This window comes from Artibeus jamaicensis, unplaced genomic scaffold, assembly GCF_021234435.1.
Source record: "Artibeus jamaicensis isolate MK-2021 breed Jamaican fruit bat unplaced genomic scaffold, CSHL_Jam_final contig_1015, whole genome shotgun sequence".
Taxonomy (NCBI): domain Eukaryota; kingdom Metazoa; phylum Chordata; class Mammalia; order Chiroptera; family Phyllostomidae; genus Artibeus; species Artibeus jamaicensis.
In genome coordinates, this window is record NW_026521194.1 from 19,475,222 (window position 1) to 19,486,285 (window position 11,064).

At 38.3% G+C, this 11,064-nt stretch overlaps 1 non-coding gene across 1 annotated transcript; it reads right to left on the reverse strand.

The window, feature by feature from the left end:
* Nucleotides 1-9,883: 9,883 nt before the first annotated feature.
* LOC119064395 (U6 spliceosomal RNA) lies at nucleotides 9,884-9,990 on the reverse strand. The gene has a single exon (XR_005085394.2). It is a non-coding gene; the product is annotated as a U6 spliceosomal RNA (small nuclear RNA).
* Nucleotides 9,991-11,064: the final 1,074 nt, after the last annotated feature.

An 11,064-nucleotide genomic window follows, 5' to 3' on the forward strand; every position in this document is an offset into this window, starting at 1 on the left:
GCTGGTGCCACATCTGAGATGCCATCAACCTGGCTAACACTGTTTGACAGGCCTTGGGGATCCCCAGAGACTCCACCCCATCCAATTTACAGACTCACCCAAGCAACTTTTCCATATGAATAGCTGGTCTTGCCTCAGGCTTCACAACTTCCTAAATCCTCTCAAACAAGCAACAGCTGGCCTGAGTGAGCCCCAGGTCCAGCACTAGCAGCAGCCAGCCTCAACTCACAACTTGGCTTTGCCTAGGAATCTCCAAACAAAACCAAGTAGCAACCATCTCAGATTGTTTCATAGCTGAGGAAGGGTGGCCCTGAACAAAACACAGTTGGGGCCTGATCTTGACCTGCACCACCCTGGAAACCCCAGGGCCAACATACCCTGTGGTCAGGTACAGACCTCTTTGGAGCACCACCACCCTGCCCCTGCACAGCTGATCCTCCACAGGGGTAGATGTTTGTAGTCAGTGGTTATAGCCAGTCCTTGCAGCTGACTGGCCTGGGTAAATCTCTCCCATTGATCTGCCAACGGTAACCAAGATTCAGCTACAAGAGGAGGGTGTGCTCATCCCACACAAAGGGTGCACCTCTAGTACCCAGCCTGGGTGACAGGGGAGGCTGTGCCACTGGACTCTACAGGACACCTACTACATTAGAGCACACAACTGAGACACAGAGTAAAAGCAACTCTACCTAATACATAGAAACAAACACAAGGAGGCTGCCAAAACAAGGAGACAAAGAACATGACCCAAATAAAATAACAGATCTAAACTCCAGAAAAAATGCTTCATGAAATGTAGATGAGCAATCTATCATATGTACAGTTCAAAACACTGGTCATAAGGATGCTCAAGGAACTCAGCAAGGACCTCCACAGTGTAAAAATATATATCCATTCGGAAACAAAGGATACACTAATTGAAATAAAGAACAATTTACAGGGGAAATAAACAGTAGAATGGATGAAGCTGAGAATCAAATAAATGATTTGGAACATAAGGAAGTAAAAAACACCCAATCAGATCAACAAGAAGAAAAAAGAATTTAAAAAAATGAATATAGTATAAGCAGCCTCTGGGACAACTTCAAGAGTTTCAACATTCACATCATAAGGGTGCCAGAAGGAGAAGAGAAAGAGCAAGAGATTAGAAATTTATTTGAAAAAATAATGAAAGAAAACTTCCCTAATTTGGTGAAGGAAATAGTCATGTGCATCCAGGAAGCACAGAGAATCCCAATTATGATGGATGCAAAGAGGCCCACTTCAAGACACATCAATTAAAATGCCAAAAGTTAAAGATAAAGAGAGAATATTAAAAGCAGCAAGATCCATTTTTAATTTTTAATTTTTGAGTTATGTCCACACTGCTTTCCCAAGTGGCTGCATCAGTCCGCATTCCCATCAACAAAGCAAAAGGGTTCCCTCCACAGCCTCACCAGCACTTGTTTGTTGATTTATTGATGATAATCATTCTTACAGGTGTGAGACGATATCTCATTGTGGTTTTTATTTGCATTTCTCTGGTGATTAGTGACATTGAGAATCTTTGCAAACATCTATTGGTCATTTGTATGTCCTCTTTGGAGGAGTGTCTATTCACGTCCTTTGCCCATTTTTTAACTGGGTTGTTTGTTTTTTGGTGTTGAGATTTGCAAGTGCTTTGTGAACTTTGGATATTAACCCCTTATCAAATGTATCAGTGAATATGTTCTATTCTGTGGGTTGTTTTTAATTTTGTTGATAATTTCCTTTGCTTTGCAAAAACTTTTTAGTTTAATGAAGTACCATTTGTTTATTTTTTCTTTTGTTCCCCTCCCCTGGGTAGATATATCCAGTAAAAAATATTCTACCACCACCAATGTGTGAGATTTTGGGGTCTATGTTTTCTAGTATTTTTATGGTTTCTAGTCTAATATTTAAGTCTTTGATCTATTTTGAGCTTATTCTTGTGTGTGGTGTAAGAAGGTGGTCTAGTTTCATTTTTCTACATGTACTTGTCCAATTTTTCTAACACCACTTATTTAATAAACTTTCTTTAGCCCACTGTAGGTGCTTGCTTTCTCTGTCTATAGAGCACATACTATTAATTGACGATAAATGTGTGGGTTTATTTCTGTGCCCTCTATTCTGTTCCATTGTTCCATGTGTCTGTTTTTATGCCAGGTCCAGGCGTTTTGATTGGCCTTGTATGTATACTTTGACATCAGCTAGCGGTATGATCCCTCCAACTTTGCTCTTTTTGGGATCACAGTTGCTATGAGGAGCCTTTTGTGATTCCATATAAATTTTGAAATATTTGTTCTAGTTCTGTGAAATATGTCATTGACCCAGCAATCCCACTTCTGGGAGTATATCCTAAGGAACCCAAAACACTAATTCAAAAGGACATAAGCACCCCTATGTTCATTGCAGTGTTATTTATAATTGCCAAGATATGGAAGCAGCCTAAGTATCCATCAATAGATGAGTGGATAAAACAACTATGGGACAGTTACAAGATGAAATTCTACTGGGCCATAAAAAGGAAGAAAATTTTACCCTCTGCAACAGTATGGATGGATCTGGAGAACATCGTGCTAAGTGAAATAGGCTAGTCAGAGAAAGACAAATACCATATGATTTCACTCATATGTGGAATCTAACAAAGAAACTGGACTAACAAGCAAAACAGAGACAGACTCATAGGTGGAGAACAGAGGACAGCTAGTGGTGTAGCAGAGGTTAGGGGGTGGAGGGATTGACTACAAAGGAAAAAGGACTCATGGGAATGGACAACAGAGTGGTGATTGCTGAGGGGAGGGGTGTGTAAGGGGACTAAAGGGTAATGTAAATATATAATAAAGATTATATATTAAAAAATAAAATAAAAAGTTCAAAGAAAAGCAGCAAGAGAAAAGATGTTAGTTATCTACAGGGGAATTCTCATAAGACTGTCAGCTGACTTCTCTAAAGAAACTTTGCAGGCTAGAAGGGACTAGCAAGAGATATTCAAAGTCATGAAAAGCAGGGACCTACAGCCAAGATTGCTCTACCCAGCAAAACTGTCATTTAGAATCAAAGGGCAGACAAAGAATTTCCCAGACAAGAAAAAACTGCAGGAGTTCTTCATCACGAAACCATTATTATATGAAATGTTAAAGGGCCTTGTTATTTAGGAAAAAGAAGAAGATCAAGACTATGAACAATAAAGTGGCAAAAATACATACTATCAACAACTGAATCTAAAAACCAAACTAAATAAACATGAAGAACAGAGACAGAATCATAGATACAGTGAGCATTTTGGTGGTTGCCAGGTGGGAAGGGGGTGTGGGAGAATCTATGAAGAGGTAAGGGGATTAAGAAATACTTAATCTATGGTAAGGTAGTTAAAGAATAGCTATGGGGATATAAAGTACAGTATAGGAAATGGAGCAGCCAAAGAAGTTATATGCATGATCCATGGACATGAACAATGGTGTGGGGATTCGCTGAGGGAGTGGGGGTGCTGGGTGGAGGGGAGCAAAGGAGAAAAAGTCATGACAACTGTAATAGCATAATCAATAAAATATAATTTAAAAAGGAAATATTCTAAAACTAAGACTGAAAACAACTATTTTTTTTCTGTACTGCAAAGTTCTGCTTGTGCATTTCTTTGTACCAGTGCATGCGGATGGGTGGACTCCAGGAAAAAATACTGGGGGTCTGGTAATAATCCTCTGGTTTTCATCAATATGGCTTGTTACAATGCAGAGTCTGAAGGAATGGGATGGAGAGAGAGAGACTGATATTCATCTTGGTATGGCCTTGTGATTTCATTCACTAACATTGCTCTTTTCAGAAGTAATGTCTAATTTTTTGCAATGAATAAGGAGGTACATGTGACCATAAATTAGTAGATTTTTTAGGGAAAATCAATATTTACAGTACATAATTTAAATAAGCTTATCAAAGGGAATCTGGAGATCACCTGGCCTTGAAGACTCAAACTCTGCTTTTGAATCCTGACAGAGTGTTTATAAATTCCGTCATAGATGAACACCAATTCACAGCCATAGGAGTTTCTGGGCCTGAGAGAAATCCATAAAATGAGGACAAGAGAATTGAGCGAGATACAGCCTAGCTTCTTGGGATAAAAGCACTGAATTCCTGGTTTCTTATCTTTTAAATGTAACAAGACACATTTGGTCATATGTGTATTTAGCTCAGATTCTCACTGAATATAAATCTTTGTTTAAAAATATAAGTGTTTGTTGAAATCTCTTCTTCATTGTTTTATTGGGTTATTTCTCTCCTTGATATCGAGTTGTTATAAGAGTTCTTCATGTATTCTGGACACAAGTCAAATATAATTATTGTAAATACTTTCTCCTCTTCTGTGTCCTTTGTCATTTTCATAAAGAGCTTTGCTGAGATAAATAGACATATAATTAACTACACATACTTGAAATATAACCGGTCTTCAACATCACTTTGTTCAACATCATTTTATTGAAACATTGGTAAGATATTGTAGAAACTTAACTCTTGTGGGGGGGTTGGTATATGGAAATTTATTACTACTATGTTTTTACCATCCAAACTTATGATCTTAGTCTTTCCTTCTTGCCTTTGCAGAAGGCCAAAAGAGAGACATTGACTATATTAACAAGCTGAAAGTAGACTCCAGTAATGTCACCAAGAGTGTGACCTTTACAACCAAATCCTGCAACCAGAAGTTCATCATTTCCTCAGTACAATTCACATAACCATCACTGGGTACAAAGTCTGTAAAATTTTTTGCCATTATTGATCAGCGGGAGCCTGACACATCCTGGCACAATGTGGCTTTATGGTTTCAACCCATATTTTTTCCAGCACAATTTTCTTTATTTATATCAAGTAACCTCTGATGAGACTGGTTTCAATATACACTGTTTCACCACAGTCCCAAGAACCTGTTGATGATGCTAAGTGAGAACTTGCTGTATACAATTTGATCAGCTTTAACATGTGCATACACCCATGAAACACTGATTACAATCAAGTTAATGAGCACTCCCCTCCCTGTCTTAGTTTTCTGGTGCCTCTTCTGAATACCTCTTTACCACTCATCCATGACCATCCCCAGGCAACCACTAATCTGCTTGGGTGACTGTAGATTATTTTACATTTTTAATAATTTTGTATACATGAAATCATATAGTGTTTCCTCTTTTCTCTGGCTTTTTTCAATAGCATACTTATTTTCATACATATCCACATAGGTTGTGTAAAAGCACTTCTCTTCTTATTGATGAGTAGTAGTCCATTATATAAATATAGCACAATTTATGTATTTGTTCACCTGTTGATGAGCATTTGAGTAGTTTCCAGGTTTTTACTATGAATATTTATATAACAATCTTCACATGCATGTATGGTTTCATTTCTCTTTGGCTTAGAATCAATTAACTCAGCATTCAACCTTAAGAGATAGGAAAAAGAGAGCAAATGAAATGTATAATAAGAAAATTAAAAGAAATAACAGATCAGAAAATAAAAGTTAATGAAATAGTAAGACAATGGGTAAAAATTGATGAAAACAAAACCTGTTGTTTGTTTTTGTTTTGAGAAGACAACAAAATAAACTTCTACAGAAGGCTGAGCAGGAAAGTAAGAGACCAAAAGATTATATATGTGTATTAATTACATATAATATCTATAATGTCAGCAAAATGAAGAACATCTGCTCTTCAAAAAAATAGTGCTAAAAGGATGAAAACAGAAAACTCAGTCTAGGAGAAAATATTTGGAATGTATAGATCTAACAAAAAAGTAAATTCAGAGTATACAAAGAACTCTCAAAACTTGATTTAAAAAAAAAAACCAAGTAAAACATGGCTAAAGATTTAAACAGTCACCTCACCAAAGAAAGTATACAGAAGGCACATTAGAACATGAAAAGATGCTTGAACATCAGCAGTCATGAGGAAAATGCAAACCCAAACCACGGCAAGGTGTGACTACATAACTACTAGAATGTCTAAAGTTAAAAAGCCTGGCCATGCCAAGTGTTGGGGAGGATGTGGAAACTGCTGGGCGCAGGGCATGGAAAATGGTGCAACCACTTTAGGAAATACTTTGACAGTTTCTCAGAAAGCTAAGTATACATCTGTTAAATAACCCAACTATCCCGCTCCTAAATGTTTACCAAAACACATCCTTAAATCTGCACATTTGACTAGCCCAACCACTTGGAAGGGCTTCAAATTTGTAGTTTGGTTTCCTTCACAAGAAAGTGTTATGCAGATGTCTACTGAAAATAAAATATTATTGTTACTTTTGACATGCATTTTCCTGTTGCTGAGTGGAGACCCCTGTGTAGCCTCTAAGTTGGAATATCATTTTATGTCTTCCATGAATCACATTATTTGAAGAAAATCCTTCAATCAACATTTACTAAACACCAATTATTCTTATTAGTACATTTCCCCTCTATGTTTGCATAAAGGTCTTAAAGCTGTAATAAACAAAGATCTACAAACAAACAAAAAATCTTATTAACTTGATCACTTTTAATCTCCTTTTTAATTATTATGCCATTATTTTGCATATTATAAAGTATCTGTTTCTTATTGTATAAAATCCCTTATTAGCTCAACTACATTTGAGATATTTTATTTCCCTGGCCTGGCTCTGTTCTCCCATTATGGTTTCCAGTTCGTATTTTTCAGTTGAAAAAGACATTTTAATTAAACACATCTTCCTTTTGGAGTCCTTAAGACAAAATGTCAGCAGGTAGGAACCTGATGGCCATGTCAAGTCTGAAAACAATTCGGACATGGGTAGCCAGAGCTGGGTTCACGGACCAGCTGATGTGATGTCAGAATCACCTCGGGTCACACCTCTGTCACACGGTCAGGGACAATCAGTTTTCTCTCCAGTAAAAATAAAGTGACTTGTTTTCAAAGCTCTCAGCTTCTGGCCAGCCCTGATGTTTTCATTTGGTTTATGAAGCAGTTCTGCCTTCCACTGTCCTGTTGTTGTGACAGTCTTTGTCTCCACCCAGGCAGCACAAAGGCACCCCTGCCTCCCACCAAAGGGACTGGTAGTTGCTTTTCTTGCACTGGGGAGATAGACCTGATATCACAGTAAGAAAAGATATCTCATCTTTTTGGTCCCCTTTGTTTTCTCTCTCCAAGTTTCACAGCCTTTTTATCTGTAAATTTAAAAAAATTGTACATACATTTTCCAAATGTGCTGCATAATACAACTTCATACATTTAGAAAGCTGACAGCTGCCCTCTGAGGTATAGCCTGACAGCCTAAAATCCAGAAATCAATCATTTAGATAGAGTGATCCTATGCTATTGCTCCCAGTATGTATTGCGGCACCCGGGAACCACTTATTTGAGATATGCCATCATAACTCTGATAGATTAAAGCACCACATCCAGGAAACAATTGTGTGTGTGGGGAGGGGTGGGGGATGCTACCAGAGATTTGCCGTGTTACAGCCCAGAATCCAGCAGCCAGCCAGCAAGTCTGTGCCGAATCGGAGCTTCCAGAAACCTGTGAAGCAGCAGGATGACAGTTCTGTTCTTCAACAGCCCATTATGAGCTAATTAGCATACATGAATTGCAGATTTGAAGCATTAAAGTGATGTACAAATCATTAATTTTTTGTCAAATCCATGTCATCCTTGTGTATGCCTTCTTATTTTAATGTTGCATGACAGTGGAAAGAGGTACAATCCTCTGTATAAAGAGGAGAGATTTGGTGTAGCTGATATAATGAGATCTATTTAAACATATGTATTTTTCAGCTTTGAATATATCTGCTTGGAAAAAATGCTACACTTTTCCCATTAGGGTTAATTGTGAAAGGATGTTAATATATTCAAAACCCCAGGGGTAGTTCTACATGTTGTCTGAATGAAACAAGGGATGTAAGACCAACTTCACAACTGAGTTTTCCTTTTAAAAAGTCCTCCTTTTGATGAATTAAAAGAACCATAAATTCTTTCTCACTGACTATGAAAGGTGTAACTGTTTAGAATGAGAGCTGAGCTTTCAGGTGTCTGAGAGATCTGATGTAACAGATCTATTCTTGTAAACCTAATGCCAAATGTAATTTATAAGGATGTATAATGCAAGGCAATGGAAAAAAGGAAAACAGCATCAAAGCCAATTTTCATATTGCAAAAAGGCTTCTAAATATTAATTTGTGGTTTTCTGCGTTGTTTCTGTGTATTTAATTACTAAAGCTATTTGTGCTTAAAGAAATGCTTGATGTTTCATTTGAATTTCTTTTTTCTTATTATAGTGGTGTCACAATGCTTAATTTGTTAGCACTGTAATAGTTTCCATGGCAACAGAGTCTAATATTATATATAAATATGTATGTGCTATATATGCGTGTGTGTGTTATAAATACGGACTATAGGTGATTGTGACTTCATTCCAAAAGCACATCTCAGAGGACATAGCTCTTAAGGAAACCCCGATTAAAAACGCAGTTATACTCAGTGACGTGAGCCTACAGATATGGCCACACACCCGGCTGCCTTTTCCACATGGGGAAAAATGGAAGTTCTGAGGAAGAGGGAGATGTTTGCTTGCTCGCTCATAAGTTCCCTTCTGCCTGAGAGCAGAGTTGTCCATGCTGAGGGCCATACTCTGTGAATCTTTTTCTTCTTCCCACTTCCTTCCCCACCAACATTTTATTTAATTTTCAAAAATTTATTGATTGATTCTTAGAGAGAGAGAGAGACATCAATTTGTTGTTCCACTTAGTGGTGCCTTCACTGGTTGCTTCTTGTACGTGCCCTGCCTGGGGATTGAACCTGCAACCTTGTTGTATCTGGAGGATCCTGTAATGAACTGAGTTGCCTGGCCAGTGCTCCTTCCCCACCAACTTTTAACCACACAAAATCTAGACAAAGTGAAAACCATGGACAAATACCAGGGGAGATGTTTTTCCAGGGAAAATTATAACAAGAAGACTGAGGGATTGCACTGAGGAAGGAATGGGGAAGGGTGAGATAATTTCTTCCATTTGTGTTGGTGAGAGAGAAGACTTCATAATAAAGAAAAACATATACATATGTACCACTTCACTTAGGCACTTCCTGTACCTCTCACTGAATATTTAAGTATGATATCATAGTTTTCATCTTAGAGACAAGAAAGCCGAAGCTCAGAGTGGGCGAGTTAACCCTGCCATGAATGTTAGATTTGCCAAAGTCTGTGTTCTTCACACAATGTCATCCGACTGCCCTGAGGCCTTCTTTAGTCCAAGGTGCTAGTGCTGTAAACCCACTCCTTTCAGACTGACTAACATTCTACCTGGTCGCCCATGCAGTGGGAACTTGGGCCATGACACTGATATAGAGATCATTTAGGGACTAAACAGAAAAAGCCTGATAGAAGGGGAGAATAGTGTGGCCATTGTTATCAGTCGGTGTCATTTTAAGCTTCATGTGACAACAGTAACAAAACAACTACAGTGGCCTAACTAAATAGGATTTTTGTAAGCCATCGCAAGCCCAGAGATAGGCAAATTTAGGTTGGTATGGAGGCACTGCAAGGCTATCAGGGACTCAGCAGTTAAGCAGTTGCCTATCTTTCCACTATATCACCCTTAGTCCAAGGTTAAAATTTTTATCTTCTTCATTTTCATAATATGGCTGCTGCCCCACTGGACATCACAACTGTATTTCAGGTTGAAAGAAAAGGAATGAATAAAAGGCAAGTGAATAAACCAGTTGGTCTCTCTCTTTCTCTCTCTCTCTTGCTCTGTCTCTCTCTCTCTCCCCGTCTCTCTCACACTCTCTCTCAAGAAAAACACAAATTCAATATTGGATGCCACATGTTGTGCTTTGACTCATATTGTTTCCTTGATATTAACCAGTGAGGTGTCAAATGATCTCTGGGAACTGCACAAAATATAAAATCCTTCCCAAATATGTGTGCCATCCTTGTGCAACTGCTATGCTAATCTTCTCTGTATGATTCCAATTTTAGCACATATGCTGCCAAACTGAGTGTGAGCTTGTCCCTTTTCAGCAATAAACAATAACTTTCAGGAAGTCCTCACCAAAAGATTATGCTTACTTGTATGTCACTGATCAGTCTCATATCAAAAGCCACCCCACAGAGGCAAGGGAGTCTATGGAAGTGAGTCATTTTAACTGAAACCAGTGTTGCCCTAGGTAAAATGGGGGTCCTGTTAGGAAAGAATGGGAGACAGTCACTGGGTAAGCAGCAAGCAATTGTAATCTTTTGTGATAGATATCAAGAATACATAGCAGTGTAGACAAAGGAGACCTTTATGTGAAGGAAAAATAGTAAGAGCTTCTTCTGGCATATGCACGAATACCGGCTCAGACCTGACTGATTTTCTTTCTGTTTCTTGGGTCTTCCTCTATTTAATACCTCTAAGCTGAAGTACTGAGTAGCTGCCTTATTAGTATTTAACCACGAGCTTGTTTTCTCAGTGTCTCTACAACTCCTGTAAGATTATGGCAGTGTATATGGTCTGAGAGAGTGGGTTTTGCAAAAGCCATGTAGTAAGGTGGTCAAGAGCTAAAGAGTCACACAGAACAGCGTTCAAACTTGAGCTTCACTTCTTACAACTCATGTGACTCTTAAAAAGGTTCTTAAGTTCTTGAACACTTGATTGGCTCACCTGGTAGATGAGGACTATAGAGATACTTCTTTCAGAGGGTTTCTATGGAAAGGAAAAGAGTCAATACACATAAAGCGACTAAAGGAATCTCCAACACGTGACAAGCATTTCACCAACATTAACTATTATTATTATTGTTATCAATCAACTTGACCTTGATCTGAATCATGAATCTTCCATTTTCTTGGGCAAGTTACTATAAGGCTTTAATCCTTAGTGTCATCGTGTTAAAAATGGTTCCCCTAATGCAACATTAGAGATGGCAGGTATAAAAAGTACCTGGTAAAATGACTGGTAACTAGTGGTAGTGGTAAACACACTTGTTGTCTAACAAACGTCCATTCCCCTTCTCCCTGACTGTAGGACTTCATTGTTTTAGGATGGCGATATGTCCTGCTAATACTCCTCTCTTCCCTGACTCCCTTGCACTAGAG